We start from the raw sequence: 22044 nt of genomic DNA on the forward strand, positions 1-22044 counted from the left end.
GGAACAGTGTAAAACACTCAACAAAAGAACACTCCATTGAAACAGTAAACACCTCAGCAAGAAATTCCCACTTATCCCTCACTCAGGACAAAAGGCTAGATTATAAGGCTGAGAAGATCACCAAAAAGTACTTAAAATCCTGAAAGTGTGCTTTAGGAGTAAATGTTAATGTATTGGAATGGGTCTGCTTCCAGGAGGAGGGCAGAGGGAAGGGGAATCATTGTCAGGGTTTATAGACACGTTAGGAACTGGGAGAGGTGAAGGTGCTGGAGGTGGTGAGAGTGTTACAGAGAGTGGTCAGGGTCTGAATGGTGTTACAAAGCCAGTACGGATTGCTGCAGCTGGAGGGGTTGCAGAGGTAGGGAAGAACATATTTAGTTTTATTTATTTATTCATGGGATGTGGGTGTTACTGCCTGAACTAACATTTTTTGACCACACTGGTAATTACCCAGAGGGTAGCTCGGAGTCAGCCATATTGCTGTGGGTCTGGAGTCACATGTCAGCCAGACCAGGTTAGAATATTTGGTGTCCTTCCCGAAAGGAGGTTAGTGAACTAGATGAGTTCTTCCTACTGATCAACAATGTTTTAATGGTGGCCCCACCAATGTCTTTTACAGCCACAACATGACATCCCAACTCTTACTCTCAATGCTCTCCCCAATGAAGGTAACCATCCCAAACACCTGCTTCACCAGCCTGTCTACCTGTGACACCACTTTCAAAGAACTGTGTACGTGGGTCACTGGGTCACTGACTGACAACACTACCCAGGGCCCGAACATTAACTGTACAAGTAACACCCTGGTTTGTTTCACCAAAATGGCACACTTCACATTTATCTAATTAAACTCCATCTGCTATTCTTCAGCCCACTATCCCAGCAGTACTGTTCATCCTGTTGTATCATATGTAATTTTCTCCACTAACCACTTTACCACCAATGTCAGTGTCACCCAAAAACCTTACTTACCAGGAAACCAATATTCCCATCCAAACCATTTATCCAAATGGCAAACAACAGTGGGCCCACTACACCGCTGGTCACATGCCTGCAGTCAGAAAAACATGTCTTGCACCACCCTCTAGCTCCTACCATCAAGCAACTTTTGTATCCAGTTCACGAGCTCCTCCTGAATGCCATATTCTTTTTTGCACTGATCTGAGCTTATTACCCAGTTTACCACACAGAACAGTTCCGCCCAAAACCCTTTGGACATTTCATGCAAACCTTTATTCCAACTGTAAGATCAAACTAACCTACATTCCCTTCATTTTACTATTATCCATGTGTCTGTCCAAGAGTCTAGTAAATGTCCCGGATGTGTCTAATTTTACTACCACCATTGGCAGTGCATTCCAACCACCTACCATTCTCTACCCTCGGATCCATCCTCCATTCACCTTAAAATTACACCCCCTTGTAATAGCCATTTATGCCATAGGAGGAAAAGTCTCTGACTATTCACTCACTCTGTGCCTCTTATCATCTTGTTCACCTCTACCAAGTTGCCCCGCCCCCTTCGTCACTCCAATGAGAAAAGCCTTTGCTCCCTCAACCTTTCTTCATAAGAAATGCTCTCCATTCCAGGCAGCATCCTGGTAAATCTCCTGTGTACACTCTCTAAAACGTGCACATCCTTCCTGTAAAGATGGGACGAGAACTGAACACGATATTCCAAGTGTGGTCTCACCAGGACGCTATAAAGATGCAGTTAAACCTCACGGCTCTTAAAATCGATCCCCTTGCTAAGGAAAGCCAACACAACATATGCCTTTTTAACAACCCTATCAACGTGTGTGGTGATTTTGAGGGATCTATGGACACGGACCCCATGATCTCTGTTTCTCTACACTGCCAAGTATTCTGCCTTTCACCCTGTATTCTGTATTCAAATTCGACCTTCCAGAATGAATCACTTCACTCTTTTCCAGATTGAACTCCATCTGTCACGTCCTGCCAGCTCTGCGTCCTGTCAATGTTCCATTGCAACCTACAACAGCCCTCCACATTCCCCACCACGCCACCAACCTTCATGTGATTGGCAAACTTACAAACCCACTCTCCAACATCCACATGCACATTATTTTTAAAATAAATCACAAAGAGCAGAGTCCCAGAGCCGACTGTTACAGAAAACCACTGGTCACTGAGCTCCAGGCTCAATACTCTCCATCTGCTGCCACCCTCTGTCTACTCTGGGGTATCCAATCCTGTATCCAGACAGACAGATTCCCCTGTAACCAAAATCATCCTTCATTTCTGAATGAGCCATCAACGTATTCTGTCATATCCTCAAAGAATGCAATAAGGTTTGTGAGGCATGACCTGACCCCTCACAAACCCGTGCTGACTGTCTCTAATGTAACTATGGTTTCCCAAATAGTCATACACCCTGTCTTTAGAACCCTCGCCAATACTCTGCACACCACAGACATTCGACCAAATCTGTAATTCACAGAATTCTACCTCCGTAACATGGCCCGGACTCTGCAAATCTTCCCTCCTCTGCCATGTTCCCCAGAAGGGCACTGGAGGGTGGTGGGGATTACAGAGATAGAGAGGGATATCAGGACAGGAGGATTTTGTAGACATTAGGAGGGTTGCAGAGCCAAAAGGTGGCTTCAGTAATTGTGAGGTTTCATGGTGACGAAGGCATTTGAGGAGGGAGGGAGGGAGGATTGTAGTGAAATGAAAGGTTTCACAGTTTAGTTGTTTTGTTAGGACTGCGAGTTGTTACTAAGTTGCGGAGGGTTTAAGCACTGGTGGATATTACATAAACATGTTGTTTTGGTTGCAATGCAGGAAGAGGATTCAGGAAACTGGAGAGTATGGGGTCTGAACAAGGTTACACAGAGAAGAAGGACCATAGACCCACAGGAGGTTACAGAAATGTGGACAGCTATAGGGCCTGCAGAAGTTCATGGAGTTGGGAATGTTGGGAGGGATGGAGAAGCTTACAGGGATAAGGATGATTGTAGGACAGGGCTGGATCACCGCAGGGAGTGTTTTAGGGAGCTGAGCAGATTACAGAGATAAAGATGTTTGTATCGACTGGAAGAACAAACAGAGATATGCTGGGTAGTCGTGACTGGAGATGTTAATAGATGTAGGGAAGGCTTAGGTTCTAGGGGTTATGCAGGTTGTAGAATCTGGATTTTGTTTCAGAGATTGGGATAGCAATTTTGGTCAGAGACAGTTTCACAGGTAAGGGAGCATAGCACAAACAGGAGGAAGTTGTAGGGGAGGGTAACGTTTAAACAGATAGTTGGGTAAGAGCTGGACAAGGTTATGGAGATGGGTAGATGGTGGAGACACAGGAGGAACTTACATTGACATGGGGGTGATAGCGACAGGTGGCTGTTAAATAGATAGTGGGTTTTGTAGGGACTGGATTGGGAGAGGCACAGGCATGGAGTGAGTTCGACAGATCAGGAGTACTGCAGGGACCTGAGAGGATTACACTGATAGGGATGGTAGTCGGGTCTCCACAGACTGTTGGTGTTTAGGGACTGGAAGAGGTTTGGTAGATAGGGAGGGCTGTAAGAGCTGCAGGAGCTTATGGAGAGTTAAAGAGTAGGAGCAGTTCACAGAGGGAGGGTTCTCCGACAGGAGTAGCTTACAGATAGTGAGGGGTATGTGGCCTGAGGAAGTTAAAGAGAGGGGGGTTTTCGGGTCTGGAAGAGGTTACACTGACAGGGACCGTTGAAGAGACTGTAGCAAAAATGCATGGAGAAGGTTACACAGATAGGGAGGTGAGTTGGGACTGAAGGTGAATACACAGACATGGAGGGTTGTATTGTTAGACCGAGCTGAGAGGGACAGGGACTGGTGTAGGGATTTACACAGATAGAGAAGGTTGTGTTTTTGGAGAAGGTTACACTGATACAGACAGTGTTAGGGAGTGTTTAGTGGACTACAGAGGAGCTCAGAGACAATGTATTATGGGGAGTGGAGGAGATTACAGACACAGAGATGGCTGTCGGGTTGAAAAGAGCTTCTACAGATCCTCAGTGCTGTAAGGCTGGAGGGAGGTTATAACAGTCAGTGTTGCCAAGAGTTAATTACTTCACTGATATAGAGCAGGTCTCAGCACGTAACTGTCAAAGGGAAGTTGAGACAGTCCAGATGAGTTTTCAGAGATACAAATATTTATGGGAGTTTCAAGAGGGAACAATGATTGGGAGTGCTGTACCAAATGGTAATAGTTATAGGGAGGGTTCGAAAAGCAGGAAGAGGTGACAGACATATCGATCTTTGCAAGGACTGGAGAAGGTTACATCGCCAAGGAGTGTTTTAGAGTCTGGAGGAGATGACAGTGTTAAGGAGAATATTGGGGATAAGGCAAGGTGTAGGAGACGGGGATGGTTGACAGGGCTGGACAATAACCTGAATAGAATCGCCATCGTGTGGAACCAGGCCATTCGGCCCAACCAGTACATTGCAAAACTCTGAAGAGCATCCTACCCAGACCCACCCCTCTACCTATACATTAAACACTGCATTTCTCGTGGTGAACTTACTTCAACCACACATTCCTGAATACTACAGTCAATTTATGATCGCCAATCCTCTGATGGTGCAAATATTGGACACACACACACACACACACACACACACAGACACACAGCAAGGCAGCGACACACAAACACACACGGTGAGGGAGATACACGCAGACACACAGCGAGGGAGGGACATGCACACACACACACAGTGAGGGGGATACACGCAGACACACAGCAAGGGAAGGACATGCGCACACACACACAGTAAGGGAGATACACGCAGACACACAGCAAGGGAAGGACATGCGCACACACACACACAGTGAGGGGGATACACGCAGATACACAGTGAGGGAAGGACATGAACACACACACAGTGAGGGGGATACACACAGACACACAGCGAGGGAAGGACATGCACACACACAGTAAGTGGGATACACGCAGACACACAGCGAGGGAGGGACATGCACACGCACACACACACACACACAGAGTGAGGGGGATACACGCAGATACACAGTGAGCGAAGGACATGAACTCACACACAGTGAGGGGGATACACACAGACACACAGCGAGGGAAGGACATGAACACACACACACAGTAAGGGGGATACACGCAGACACACAGCGAGGGAGGGACATGCACATGCACACACACACACACACAGTGAGGGGGATACACGCAGACACACAGTGAGGGAAGGACATGAACACACACACAGTAAGGGGGATACAGGCAGACACACAGCGAGGGAAGGACATGCGCACACACACACACACACACACACACACACACACACACAGCAAGGCAGCGACACGCAAACACACACAGTGAGGGAGATACACGCAGACACACAGCGAGGAAAGGACATGCACCAACACACACAGTGAGGGGGATACACGCAGACACACAGCGAGGAAAGGACATGCACCAACACACACAGTGAGGGGGATACACGCAGACACACAGCGAGGAAAGGACATGCACCAACACACACACACACAGTGCGGGAGATACCCGCAGACACACAGCGAGGGAAGGACATGCACACACACACACAGTGAGGGGGATACACGCAGACACACAGCGAGGGAAGGACACGCACACACACAGTAAGGGGGATACACGCAGACACACAGCAAGGGAAGGACATGAACACACACACAGTGAGGGGGATACCCGCAGACACACAGCGAGGGAGGGACATGCACACACACACAGTGAGGGGGATACCCACAGACACACAGCGAGGGAGGGACATGCACACACACAGTAAGGGGGATACACGCAGACACACAGCGAGGGAGGGACATGCACACACACACACAGTGAGGGGGATACACGCAGACACACAGCGAGGGAGGGACACACACACAAATCAAGGGAGGGACTTACACAGCGAGGAAGGGACACACGCACACACAGCGAGGAGAACACGCACTCACACAGCGAGGGAGGGACACGCACACACTGTGGGAGTGACACGCATACAGACACACACACAGCGATGGAAGGACACTAACATACACTGTAAAAGGGTCAAACATACTCACAGCAAGAGGGGACATGCACACACAGCGAGAGATGGACACGCGCATGCTCAAGCACAGACACATAGCCAGGGAGGGACATGGACACACGCGGACACACGCAAACACACACACAGCAAGGGAAGGACACTCACATACACTGCAAGAGGGACACGTACACACAGCGAGGGAAGAACACGTACATGCGCAAGCACAAAATTACAGACACACAGTGAGAAAAGGGCACGCACACACACAGCCAGTGAGGGACATGGACACACACAAACACAGACACACACACAGCAAGAGAGGGACACGCGCACACACAGTGAGGAGGAGACACATGCACACACAGCGAGGGAGGGCCACACACACACACATGCACAGTAAGACACACACACACACACACACACAGCAAGGGGGTAATTCACACATACACAACGAGGGAAGAACACGCACGCACACACAGACAGCGAGGGAGGGAACACACACACATACACAGCAAGGGAGGGACACACATGCACACACAGAGCGAGGGAGGGATACACACACACCGACAGCGAGGGAGGGACACGCACACAGTGAGGGAGTGACACGTGCATGAGGAAGCACACAAACACAGACACACACAGCGAGAGAGGGACACACACACACACAGCCAGGGAGGGACATGCATGCACAGCGAGGGAGGGAAACACACAAACACACACACAGAGCAAGAAAAGGACACGCGCACACACAGCGACGGGGGAGGCACATGCTCACACAACGAGGGAGGGCCATACACACGCACACCAAGAGGGAAACACACACACACAGCAAGGGGGGGAACTCACACACACACAGCGAGGGAGGGACACACACATAGACAGCGAGGGAGGGACACACACACACACAGCGAGGGAGGGACACACACACACACAGCGAGGGAGGGACACACACACAGCGAGGGAGGGACACACACACACACAGCGAGGGAGGAACACACACACACACAGCGAGGGAGGGACACACACACACACAGCGAGGGAGGGACACACACACACACACAGCGAGGGAGGGACACACACACACAGCGAGGGAGGGACACACACACACAGCGAGGGAGGGACACACACACACAGCGAGGGAGGGACACACACACACACACAGCGAGGGAGGGACACACACACACAGCGAGGGAGGGACACACACACACAGCGAGGGAGGGACACACACACACAGCGAGGGAGGGACACACACACACAGCGAGGGAGGGACACACACACACACAGCGAGGGAGGGACACACACACACACACACACACAGCGAGGGAGGGACACACACACACACACAGCGAGGGAGGGACACACACACACACACACACACACAGCGAGGGAGGGACACACACACACAGCGAGGGAGGGACACACACACACAGCGAGGGAGGGACACACACACACACACACACACACAGCGAGCGAGGGAGGGACACACACGCAACGAGGGAGGGACACACACGCAACGAGGGAGGGACACACACGCAACGAGGGAGGGACACACACGCAACGAGGGAGGGACACACACGCAACGAGGGAGGGACACACACGCAACGAGGGAGGGACACACACGCAACGAGGGAGGGACACACACGCAACGAGGGAGGGACACACACGCAACGAGGGAGGGACACACACGCAACGAGGGAGGGACACACACAGACACAGCGAGGGAAGGACATGCACGCGCACATACACAGAGAGCGAGGACCACACACACAGCGAGGGAGGGACACGCTGAGACACGCAGCAAGGGAGGGAGCATGGACACACACAGCGAGGGAGGGACACGGACACACACAGCGAGGGAGGGACACGGACACACACAGCGAGGGAGGGACACGGACACACACAGCGAGGGAGGGACACACACACACACACAGCGAGGGAGGGACACACACACACAGCGAGGGAGGGACACACACACACACACACAGCGAGGGAGGGACACACACACACACACACAGCGAGGGAGGGACACACACACACACACACAGCGAGGGAGGGACACACACACACAGCGAGGGAGGGACACACACACACACACACACAGCGAGGGAGGGACACACACACACACACAGCGAGGGAGGGACACACACACACACAGCGAAGGAGGGACACACACACACACAGCGAGGGAGGGACACACACACACAGCGAGGGAGGGACACACACACACAGCGAGGGAGGGACACACACACACACAGCGAAGGAGGGACACACACACACACACAGCGAGGGAGGTACACACACACACAGCGAGGGAGGGACACACACACACACACACACAGCGAGGGAGGTACACACACACACACACACACACACACAGCAAGGGGCGACCCACACACACACAGCGAGGGAGGGACACACACACACACACACAGAGCGAAGGAGGGACACACACACACAGAGCGAGGGAGGGACACACACACACAGAGCGAGGGAGGGACACACACACACAGAGCGAAGGAGGGACACACACACACAGAGCGAAGGAGGGACACACACACACACACAGCGAGGGAGGTACACACACACACAGCGAGGGAGGTACACACACACACACACACAGCGAGGGAGGTACACACACACACACAGCAAGGGGCGACCCACACACACACAGCGAGGGAGGGACACACACACACAGAGCGAGGGAGGGACACACACACACAGAGCGAGGGAGGGACACACACACACAGAGCGAAGGAGGGACACACACACACAGAGCGAAGGAGGGACACACACACACAGAGCGAAGGAGGGACACACACACACAGAGCGAAGGAGGGACACACACACACAGAGCGAAGGAGGGACACACACACACAGAGCGAAGGAGGGACACACACACACAGAGCGAAGGAGGGACACACACACACAGAGCGAAGGAGGGACACACACACACAGAGCGAAGGAGGGACACACACACACAGAGCGAAGGAGGGACACACACACACAGAGCGAAGGAGGGACACACACACACAGAGCGAAGGAGGGACACACACACACACAGAGCGAAGGAGGGACACACACACACACAGCGAAGGAGGGACACACACACACAGAGCGAAGGAGGGACACACACACACAGAGCGAAGGAGGGACACACACACACAGAGCGAAGGAGGGACACACACACACACAGAGCGAAGGAGGGACACACACACACAGAGCGAAGGAGGGACACACACACACACAGAGAGAAGGAGGGACACACACACACACAGCGAGGAAGGGTCACACACACACAGCAAGGGAGAGACACGCAGCGAAGGGACACACACACAGACAGCGAGGGAAGGATTTGCACACACAGTGAGGGAAGGACAGACAGACACACACAGCGTGGGAGGGACACACAGCGAAGGAGGGACAAGCGCACACACACCGCGAAGGGGAGGGCATGTGCACACAAATTGAGAGGGGGCACACACACGCAAAGCGAGGCAGGGACACGCACAAATGCACACACACACACACATACTCACAACGAGGGGGATACACGTAGGCACACAGAGAGGGAGGGACACACACAGCGAGGGACAGGGACACACACGCAAAGCAAAGGAGAGACACACAAACACACACACAGTGAGAGGGATACATGCAGACACACAGTGAGGGAGGGACAAGCACACACAAAGCGAAGGAGGGACACGCAAACACACACACACACACAAACACAGAGCAAGAGAGAGACCCACACACACAGTGAGGAAGGGACAAACACACACACTTACGGTGAGGGGAATACACGCAGACACACAGTGAGGGAGAGACACGCACATACACTGCAAGGGAGGGACACGCTCACACTGCGAAGGAGGGACAAGCACACACATGTCGAGGGGGAGGGCATGTGCACAGAAATTGAGAGGGGACATGCACACACAGCGAGAGGGGACACACACAGACACAGCAAGGGTGGGACACGCAAGCTGGTCACGCACTCACACATACACACACAGAAACAGAGCAAGAGAGACATGCACACACGAACACAAGGGACGGACACACACGCAAAGCGAGGGAGGGACACGCACACACACACACACAAAGTGAAGGATGGACACACACAGATATATACACACAAACACAGAGCAAGGGAGGGACACATGCACACACAGCGAGCGTGGGATACACACAGCGAGGGAGCAACATGCAAACACACACAGTGAGGGGGTTACCCGCAGACACACAGCGAGGGAGGGACACACACACACATACATACACACATACATACAGCGAAGGAGGGACACACAGATACACACACACAAACACGGAGCAAGGGAGGGACACGCACACACACTGCGAGGGAGGGACACGTGCACACACACACACACACACACACACGGAAGAAAACGCACACACAGTGAGAAAGGGACACACACACGCAGCGAGCGAGAGAGACACACACACACACACAGCGAGGGAGGAACACACACACAGCGAGGGAGGAACATACACAAACACACACAGCGAGGGAGGGACACGCTCATACACAGCAAGGGAGGGACACACACACACAGAGCGAGGGAGGGACATGCTCATACACAGCAAGGGAGGGACACACACACACACACAGCGAGGGAGGGACATGCTCATACACAGCAAGGGAGGGACACACACACACAGCGAGGGAGGAACACACACACAGCGAGGGAGGAACATACACACACACACAGCGAGGGAGGGACACGCTCATACACAGCAAGGGAGGGACACACATACACACACAGCGAGGGAGGGACATGCTCATACACAGCAAGGGAGGGACACACACACACACACAGCGAGGGAGGGACATGCTCATACACAGCAAGGGAGGGACACACACACACAGCGAGGGAGGAACACACACACAGCGAGGGAGGAACATACACACACACACAGCGAGGGAGGGACACGCTCATACACAGCAAGGGAGGGACACACATACACACACAGCGAGGGAGGGACATGCTCATACACAGCAAGGGAGGGGGACACACACACACACAGCGAGGGAGGAACATACACAAACACACACAGCGAGGGAGGGACATGCTCATACACAGCAAGGGAGGGACACACACACACACACACACACACAGGGAAGGAGGGACAAGCACACACACGGCGAGGGGGAGGGCATGTGTACAGGAGTTGAGAGGGGACACGCACACACAGTGAGAGGGGACACGCACAGACACGGCGAGGGAGGGACACACACACAGCGAGGGAGGGACACACACACAGCGAGGGAGGGACACACACACACAGCGAGGGGAGAAGCGCACACACAGTGAGGAGGATATACACAAAGTGCAATGGAGGGACACGCACACACATACACACACAGAGCAAGTGAGGGAGGAACACACACATACACTGCAAGGGAGGGACACACATGCACACACAGAGCGAGGGAGGGATACACACACACCGACAGCGAGGGAGGGACACGCACACATAGTGAGGGAGTGACACGTGCATGAGGAAGCACACAAACACAGACACACACAGCGAGAGAGGGACACACACACACACAGCCAGGGAGGGACATGCATGCACAGCGAGGGAGGGAAACACACAAACACACACACAGAGCAAGAAAAGGACACGCGCACACACAGCGACGGGGGAGGCACATGCTCACACAACGAGGGAGGGCCATACACACGCACACCAAGAGGGAAACACACACACACAGCAAGGGGGGGAACTCACACACACACAGCGAGGGAGGGACACACACACACACACACAGCGAGGGAGGGACACACACACACACACACACAGCGAGGGAGGGACACACACACACACACAGCGAGGGAGGGACACACACACACACACAGCGAGGGAGGGACACACACACACACAGCGAGGGAGGGACACACACACACAGCGAGGGAGGGACACACACAGCGAGGGAGGGACACACACACACACACACACAGCGAGGGAGGGACACACACACGCACACACAGCGAGGGAGGGACACACACACGCACACACAGCGAGGGAGGGACACGCACACACAGCGAGGGAGGGACACGCACACACAGCGAGGGAGGGACACGCACACACAGCGAGGGAGGGACACGCACACACAGCGAGGGAGGGACACGCACACACACAGCGAGGGAGGGACACGCACACACACAGCGAGGGAGGGACACGCACACACAGCGAGGGAGGGACACGCACACACAGCGAGGGAGGGACACGCACACACAGCGAGGGAGGGACACGCACACACAGCGAGGGAGGGACACGCACACACACACACACAGCGAGGGAGGGACACGCACACACAGCGAGGGAGGGACACACACACACACAGCGAGGGAGGGACACGCACACACACACACACAGCGAGGGAGGGACACGCACACACAGCGAGGGAGGGACACGCACACACACAGCGAGGGAGGGACACGCACACACACAGCGAGGGAGGGACACGCACACACAGCGAGGGAGGGACACGCACACACAGCGAGGGAGGGACACGCACACACAGCGAGGGAGGGACACGCACACACAGCGAGGGAGGGACACGCACACACACACACACAGCGAGGGAGGGACACGCACACACAGCGAGGGAGGGACACACACACACAGCGAGGGAGGGACACACACACACAGCGAGGGAGGGACACACACACACAGCGAGGGAGGGAGGGACACACAGCGAGGGAGGGAGGGACACACACAGCGAGGGAGGGAGGGACACACACACACACACACACACACACACACACAGTGAGGGAGGGACATGTACATGCAGCGGGGGAGTGACACGCGCATGAGGAAGCACACAAACACAGACACACACAGCGAGAGAGGGACACACACACACACAGCCAGGGAGGGACATGCATGCACAGCGAGGGAGGGAAACACACAAACACACACACAGAGCAAGAAAAGGACACGCGCACACACAGCGACGGGGGAGGCACATGCTCACACAACGAGGGAGGGCCATACACACGCACACCAAGAGGGAAACACACACACACAGCAAGGGGGGAAACTCACACACACACAGCGAGGGAGGGACACACACATACACAGCGAGGGAGGGACACACACACAGCGAGGGAGGGACACACACACACACAGCGAGGGAGGGACACACACACACACACAGCGAGGGAGGGACACACACTCACAGCGAGGGAGGGACACACACATACACAGCGAGGGAGGGACACACACTCACAGCGAGGGAGGGACACACACATACACAGCGAGGGAGGGACACACACACAGCGAGGGAGGGACACACACATACACAGCGAGGGAGGGACACACACACACACAGCGAGGGAGGGACACACACACACACAGCGAGGGAGGGACACACACACACACAGCGAGGGAGGGACACACACACACACACACAGCAAGGGGGGAAACTCACACATACACAGCGAGGGAGGGACACAGACACACACAGCGAGGGAGGGACACACACACACACAGCGAGGGAGGGACACACACACACACAGCGAGGGAGGGACACACACACACACACAGCAAGGGGGGAAACTCACACATACACAGCAAGGGAGGGACACACACACACACATCGAGGGAGGGACACACACACACACACAGTGAGGGAGGGACACACACACACACAGTGAGGGAGGGACACACACACACACAGTGAGGGAGGGACACACACACACACAGTGAGGGAGGGTGGGACCGCACACAGCGAGGGAGAGACACACACATACACACAGAGCGAGGGAGGGACACACACACAGACACAGCGAGGAGGGACACGCACACACACAGCGAGGAGGGAAACGCACAGAGTGAGGGAGGGACACGCGCACACAACGCGAGGGAGTGACACACAAACAGCGAGTGAGGGACACGCTGCGAAGGGGCAACACACAAACATATACTGTGACGGTGTGACACGTATACACACACACACACACTCAGCGAGCGAGGGACACAGACAGAGAGCGAGAGGCTTGCTGAGACACACAGCGAGGTAGGGACACGCACACGCACAGCGAGGGAAGGACATGCACACACACACCGTGGGAGGGACATGCACACACACAGCGAGGGAGCGACATACATAAACACACACAGCGAGAGGTGACACGCACAGACACGGCGAGGGAGGGACACATGCACACACAGCAAGGGGGTCATGCAGTCACACAGCAAGGGGAGATTAGCACACACACTTGAGGGGGATATACACAAAGAGCAAGGGAGGGACACACACACACACACACACACAACGCGAGGGAGGGACACGCACACATACACACAGTTAAGGGGATACATGCAGGCACACAGCGAGGGAGGGACACACATACTCACACACACAGCAAGGGAAGGACACTCACATACACTGCAACAGGGACACACATACTCAGCTAGAGGGGGATACGCACACACAGCGAGGGAGGGACACACGCATGCGCAAAATTACAGACACACACAGCGAGAGAGGGACACGAACACAGAGCTAGGAAGGGACATGCACACACAGTGAGGGAGGGACACACACAAACACAAAAACACACAAAGAGCAAGAGAGGGACATTCGCACACCCAACGAGGGGTAGACACATGCACACACAGCGAGGGAGGGGGACACACACACACAGCTAGGGAGGGGGACACACACACACACACACACAGCGAGGGAAGGCCACGCACACACACAGCGAGGGAGGGGGACACACACACACACACACACAGCGAGGGAAGGCCACGCACACACACAGCGAGGGAGGGGGACACACACACACAGCGAGGGAAGGCCACGCACACACACAGCGAGGGAGGGGGACACACACACAGCGAGGGAGGGGGGGACACACACACACAGCGAGGGAGGGGGACACACACACACAGAGCGAGGGAGGGGGGGACACACACAGCGAGGGAGGGGGACACACACACACAGCGAGGGAGGGGGACACACACACACAGCGAGGGAGGGGGACACACACACACAGCGAGGGAGGGGGACACACACACACAGCGAGGGAGGGGGACACACACACACAGCGAGGGAGGGGGACACACACACACAGCGAGGGAGGGGGACACACACACACAGCGAGGGAGGGGGACACACACACAGCGAGGGAGGGGGACACACACACACAGCGAGGGAGGGGGACACACACACACAGCGAGGGAGGGGGACACACACACAGCGAGGGAGGGGGACACACACACAGCGAGGGAGGGGGACACACACACACAGCGAGGGAGGGGGACACACACACACAGCGAGGGAGGGGGACACACACACACAGCGAGGGAGGGGGACACACACACACAGCGAGGGAGGGGGACACACACACACAGCGAGGGAGGGGGACACACACACACAGCGAGGGAGGGGGACACACACACACAGCGAGGGAGGGGGACACACACACACAGCGAGGGAGGGGGACACACACACACAGCGAGGGAGGGACACACACACACATAGCGAGGGAGGGGGACACACACACACACACACAGCGAGGGAGGGGGACACACACACACAGCGAGGGAGGGGGACACACACACACAGCGAGGGAGGGGGACACACACACACAGCGAGGGAGGGGGACACACACACACAGCGAGGGAGGGGGACACACACACAGCGAGGGAGGGGGACACACACACAGCGAGGGAGGGGGACACACACACAGCGAGGGAGGGGGACACACACACAGCGAGGGAGGGGGACACACACACAGCGAGGGAGGGGGACACACACACAGCGAGGGAGGGGGACACACACACAGCGAGGGAGGGGGACACACACACAGCGAGGGAGGGGGACACACACACAGCGAGGGAGGGGGACACACACACAGCGAGGGAGGGGGACACACACACAGCGAGGGAGGGGGACACACACACAGCGAGGGAGGGGGACACACACACAGCGAGGGAGGGGGACACACACACAGCGAGGGAGGGGGACACACACACAGCGAGGGAGGGGGACACACACAGTGAGGGAGGGGGACACACACAGTGAGGGAGGGGGACACACACACACAGCGAGGGAGGGACACACACACACACACACAGGGAGGGAGGGACACACACACACACACAGGGAGGGAGGGACACACACACACACAGCGAGGGAGGGACACACACACACACAGCGAGGGAGGGGGACACACACACACACAGCGAGGGAGGGGGACACACACACACACAGCGAGGGAGGGGGACACACACACACACAGCGAGGGAGGGGGACACACACACACACAGCGAGGGAGGGGGACACACACACACACAGCGAGGGAGGGGGACACACACACACACAGCGAGGGAGGGACACACACACACACAGCGAGGGAGGGACACACACACACACAGCGAGGGAAGGACACACACACACACAGCGAGGGAAGGACACACACACACACACACACAGCGAGGGAAGGACACACACACACACACACACACAGCGAGGGAGGGACACACACACACACAGCGAGGGAGGGACACACACACACACACACAGGGAGGGAGGGACACACACACACACACAGGGAGGGAGGGACACACACACACACACACAGGGAGGGAAGGACACACACACACGCAGCGAGGGAAGGACACACACACACGCAGCGAGGGAAGGACACACACACACGCAGCGAGGGAAGGACACACACACACGCAGCGAGGGAAGGACACACACACACGCAGCGAGGGAAGGACACACACACACACACACACACAGCGAGGGAAGGACACACACACACACACACACACAGCGAGGGAAGGACACACACACACACACACACACACACAGCGAGGGAAGGACACACACACACACACACACAGCGAGGGAAGGACACACACACACACACACACACACACACAGCGAGGGAAGGACACACACACACACACACACACAGCGAGGGAAGGACACACACACAGCGAGGGAAGGACACACACACACACACAGCGAGGGAAGGACACACACACACACACACACACAGCGAGGGAAAGACACACACACAAACAAACACACAGCGAGGGAAAGACACACACACACACACACACAGCGAGGGAAGGACACACACACACACACTCTCACAGCGAGGGAGGGACAAACAGACCCACAGTGAGTGAGTGATACGCATACACACACATAAAGAGCGAGGGGAAGGCACCCTCACACTGCAAGAGGGGCACACACACTCACAGCGAGACAGACACACGCACACACACAGAGAGGGAGGGACACACACACACACACACACACACAGAGGGAGGGACACACACACACACACAGCATGAGGGACACACACAGCAAGAGCGACGCGCACACAGTGAGAGAGGGACACGCACACACACACACTCTCACAGCGAGGGAGGGACAAACAGACCCACAGTGAGTGAGTGATACGCATACACACACATAAAGAGCGAGGGGAAGGCACCCTCACACTGCAAGAGGGGCACACACACTCACAGCAAGACAGACACACACAGAGAGGGAGGGACACGCACACACACAGCGAGGTTGAGACACGCAGACACAGCAAGGGTGGGACATGTGCTCAGAAAGCTAGAGGACACACACTTACACACACACACACACACACACACACGCCCCGAGGGGACAGACACACACAGTGAGGGAGGGAGACACGCAGACATACGCACACACACACACACACACACAGTGAGGGAGGGACATGCTCGCACACACAGTGAGGGAGGGACATGCTCACACACAGCGAGGGAAGGGGACACACACACACACACACACACACACAAACACAGAACAATGGAGGGACACGTGCTCACACAGTGATGTGTCTCTTCGGACGTGTAATCGTCCAGCTCTCACTCCAGTCTGCTCCCTCACAGGGTCACCGTCTGTGACTCCCAGGTACAACTAGGCCTCGATCCTCAGTGCTGATTTATATTCTCCCAGGTGTGAGTCAGCCTCAAGCTCCTGCTCCAAGTTGCTCCCTCACACGGTCACTCCCTCTGTGACTCGGTGCGGATTTCGAGCCTCCTGCTCTGCTTTTTATCCAAATCCAGGTCCCAGTCGGCCTTGACCCTCGCTGCTGATGTATATTCTCCCGCTCTGTGCTGCACTCGCTCGGGTCTCTCCCCTTGTGACTCCCAAGTAATGGTGGGCATCAAGCCTCAGCTGAGATTTATAACATCCCATTCCGCACTGCTCTCTTACAGGATCGCCGTTGTGCCCGGAAGACAATGGGAAAGAAGAGGATTAGACAGAGCAGAGGGTGTTACAGTGATTGAGGGAGTTGTAGGGGATGGAACAGGTTGTCTGGGGAGCTAGGCAGACCTGCAGTGACTAAAGAACGTTAATGGAGCGAGAGTTGCAGACACTGAAGAAGGCAAAGGAAATAGAGAAATGGTGGCTTGTTCATGACGGAGCTTTGTAGAGTCTAAAGGGTTCAAAGTTTGGGAGAAGATTTGTAGCTCGGGTGCTCCTTGTTGTGGTTCTGTTCGCCGAGTTGGGAATTTGTGTTGCAGACGTTTCGTCCCCTGTCTAGGTGACATCCTCAGGGAGCCTCCTGTGAAGCGCTTCTGTGATGTTTCCTCCGGCATTTATAGTGGTCTGTCCCTGCCGCTTCCAGTTGTCAGTTCCAGCTGTCCGCTGTAGTGGCCGGTATATTGGGTCCAGGTCGATGTGCTTATTGATTGAAACTGTGGATGAGTGCCATGCCTCTAGGAATTCCCTGGCTGTTCTCTGTTTGGCTTGTCCTAATATAGTAGTGTTGTCCCAGTCGAACTCACGTTGCTGGTCATCTGCGTGTGTGGCTACTAAGGATAGCTGGTCGTGTCGTTTCGTGGCTAGTTGGTGTTCATGGATGCAGATTGTTAGCTGTCTTCCTGTTTGTCCTATATAGTGTTTTGTGCAGTCCTTGCATGGGATTTTGTACACTACATTGGTTTTGCTCATGCTGGGTATCGGGTCCTTCGTCCTGGTGAGTTGTTGTCTGAGCGTGGCTGTTGGTTTGTGTGCTGTTATGAGTCCTAGTGGTCGCAGTAGTCTGGCTGTCAGTTCAGAAATGTTCTTGATATATGGTAGTGTGGCTCGTCCTTTGGGTTGCGGCATGTCCTCGTTCCGTTGTCTTTCCCTGAGGCATCTGTGGATGAAATTGCGTGGAGTTTGACCCCACCCCGCAGCTCACCAATAGGATAAACAACACACTGAGAAACCTGCAAAAAAAAACGGACAGATAATCAGGTTTGACCAACAGAGAATGAAACCTGAAAGCAACAACACCCTCAGATTCTATGGACTACCTAAAGTGCACAAACCAGACATCCCACTCAGACCCATAGTATCACGACCAGGGACACCATCACACAAACAGGATAAAGAACTACAGCAGAAACTGAAACACCTGATCAGCGGATCCAGACACTTTGTACAGTCAACACAGGAATTCTTGGACACATAGACAAGGAAGAATCTATGGTCTCATTTGATGTCACGGCACTGTTCACCTCTATCAACAAAACCCTAGCCAGAGAAACAATAGCCAACCTGCTGGACATGCAGAACAGACAACAGGACGGTGAACCTATCAACAAAGACGGCATACTCAAACTACTGGATCTGTGCCTCACAACACACTTCACATTCGACAACCAAATATATGAACAAATCAACAGCACACCCATGGGCTCACCCATCTCTGGACTCATAGCAGAAGCGGTAATGCAAAGATTAGAACAAACAGTCTTAACGCAAATTCAACCCAAACTCTGGGTCAGATATGTAGATGATACCTTTGTAATCATTAAAAGCAGAGAAGTAGAGAACACACACAGGATCATCAACGCCACACTCACAGGAATCCGATTCACTAGAGAGGAAGAAAAGGACACCCAACTCCCATTCCGAGACGTGATGGTACAGAGAACACCGAACGGAGAATTCACCACAAAGGTAAACAGGAAAGCCACACACACAGACCAAGTCCTAAACTACGAAAGCAACCACCCCAACACACACAAAAGAGGTTGCATCACGACACTGTTCAAAAGGGCCACAACACACTGCAGTACACCAGAACTGCAAAAAGAGGAAGAAGAACACCTCTACAATGTATTTGCCAAAAACGGATACCCGCGCAATTTCATTTGGGATTGTCTGTATGGAGTTGGTAGACGGCTGTCCTCTGATATTGATGAGGGCAGTGCAGATGATGTGGTTTATATGGAGTTCATTAAGGTCTTTGACGAGGTCCCAGATGGAAGGCTGGTCCAAAAGGGAAGAGCCCATGGGATCCAAGGCAAGTTGGTAAATTGGGTCCTCAATAGGTGGAGGGTTGTTTTTGTGATAGAAAGCCATTATCCAGCGGGTGTACCACAGGGATCTGTGCAGGAACCATGGCTGGATGTTACGTACATTAATCGCTCGGATGGGAAAGCAGAAGGAATCACTAGTAGGTTTGCAGATGACATAAAAGATGGAGGGTGTTGTCTACAGTGAGCGGGATGGACTCAGGCTGCAGTCTGATATCGATCAGATGATAAACTGAGCAGAGTAATGGCAGACAGAGTTTACTTCTGATCACTGTGAGGTAATGCACTGTGGGAAGTCTAATAAACAAATGATATACATCATGAATGGTAGGTCCTCTTGGAGTACTGAGGAACACAGGGATCTTGGTGGGCAAGTCCTGAGATCTCTGGAGGTGTCAGCACAGATAGACAGGGTGGGGAATACACCTGAACTGGGAGCAGGAGGGGGACCCACATCCTGGTGGGGAGCGTTGCTGGAGCTGCTCGAGAGGATTGAAACTTGTCTGGCAGGGCTGTGTGACCCCAAAGAGTCGTAAGGCCAGAAAGAAAGTTGAGGCTGGTACAAATGTTCAAGACAGGAATATAAGTAGACAAGGCAGGCAAGAACATAGCAGACAATGAGGGAAAACTGGTGGATTAAACTGCAGTTATTTCAATGCAAAGCGCCAGACAGATAAGGCAGATGAACCCAGAGCATGGATGGGAACATGGGATTGGGATACCATAGATATTACAGAAACACAGCTGAGGGAGCAACAGGACCAGCAGCTCAATGTTCCGGAGACAGATGCTACAGGAAGGATAGAACAGGAGGCAAAACAGGAGGAGAGCTGGTGGTTTTGATTGGGGGAAACATCCCAGCAGTACCTAGAGGGAGTATTCATACAGGATCGCCCAGTTAAGTGATATTAGTGGAACTGAGAAATAAAAATTGGCCATTAGTTTTCTACGGTCGGACTACAGCGATAGGCAATGGGAGATGAAGGAGCAAATATGTCAGGAGATTTCAGATATCTCTTAGAATAATAGGGTTTTAATGATAGGGGATCTTAACCGTGCCAAACCTGGACTGGGATTGCTACTAAGTTAAGCATTTGGATGGAAGGAATTTGTTAAGTGTGTTCTGAAAACTCCCAGTCATTATGTAAGTGGCCCAACTGGAGAATGGGGCTAAACCTGACCTCCCCTTGGGAAACAAGGTAGGGAACGGGTCTGAGGTATTAGTAGGGGAGCACTTTGGAAAGTTACCACAATTGTATTAGTTTGAAAATAGCGATGGAAAAGGACAAGCCTGGTCCACAAGTTAAAGTTATTCAATGGAGCAAGATAGTATTAGACATGAATTTTTAAAGTAGATCTGGGGAGGCTATTTGCAGGTAAAGGGAAGTCTGGCAAGTAGGCATATTTTAAAACCGAGATAAAAGGAGCGTTCAGCGCCAGCGTGTTCCTGTTAGTGTGCAGCTCAATGCTGACTGAATTAGGAAACACTGGCTGAGTTTCAAGGCTGTGGTCAAGAAGAAAAGAGGTCACATGTCGATATAACTGGCTGACTCAAGGGAATCCCTTCAGGAGCATCGGGGCTGTAGAAATACACTTAGGATGGAAATCAGGAATGTAAAAAGGGGACATGAGATAGCTTTGGCAGAGAAAGTTAAGGAGAAT

At 53.9% G+C, this 22044-nt stretch overlaps 1 long non-coding RNA gene across 1 annotated transcript in view; it reads right to left on the minus strand.

Annotated features, from left to right (window-relative positions):
- LOC148135130 (uncharacterized) overlaps positions 1–22044 on the minus strand; it is a 36778-nt gene that overhangs the window by 10083 nt on the left and 4651 nt on the right. The window contains exon 3 of the long non-coding RNA XR_015755457.1: positions 17896–19287. This is a non-coding gene — a long non-coding RNA (uncharacterized LOC148135130). The remainder of the gene's footprint in view (positions 1–17895; positions 19288–22044) is intronic.

This window comes from Chiloscyllium plagiosum, unplaced genomic scaffold (assembly GCF_037043375.1).
Source record: "Chiloscyllium plagiosum isolate Xiang-an unplaced genomic scaffold, Cpla_swu_hap1 HiC_scaffold_51, whole genome shotgun sequence".
NCBI classification, from domain to species: domain Eukaryota; kingdom Metazoa; phylum Chordata; class Chondrichthyes; order Orectolobiformes; family Hemiscylliidae; genus Chiloscyllium; species Chiloscyllium plagiosum.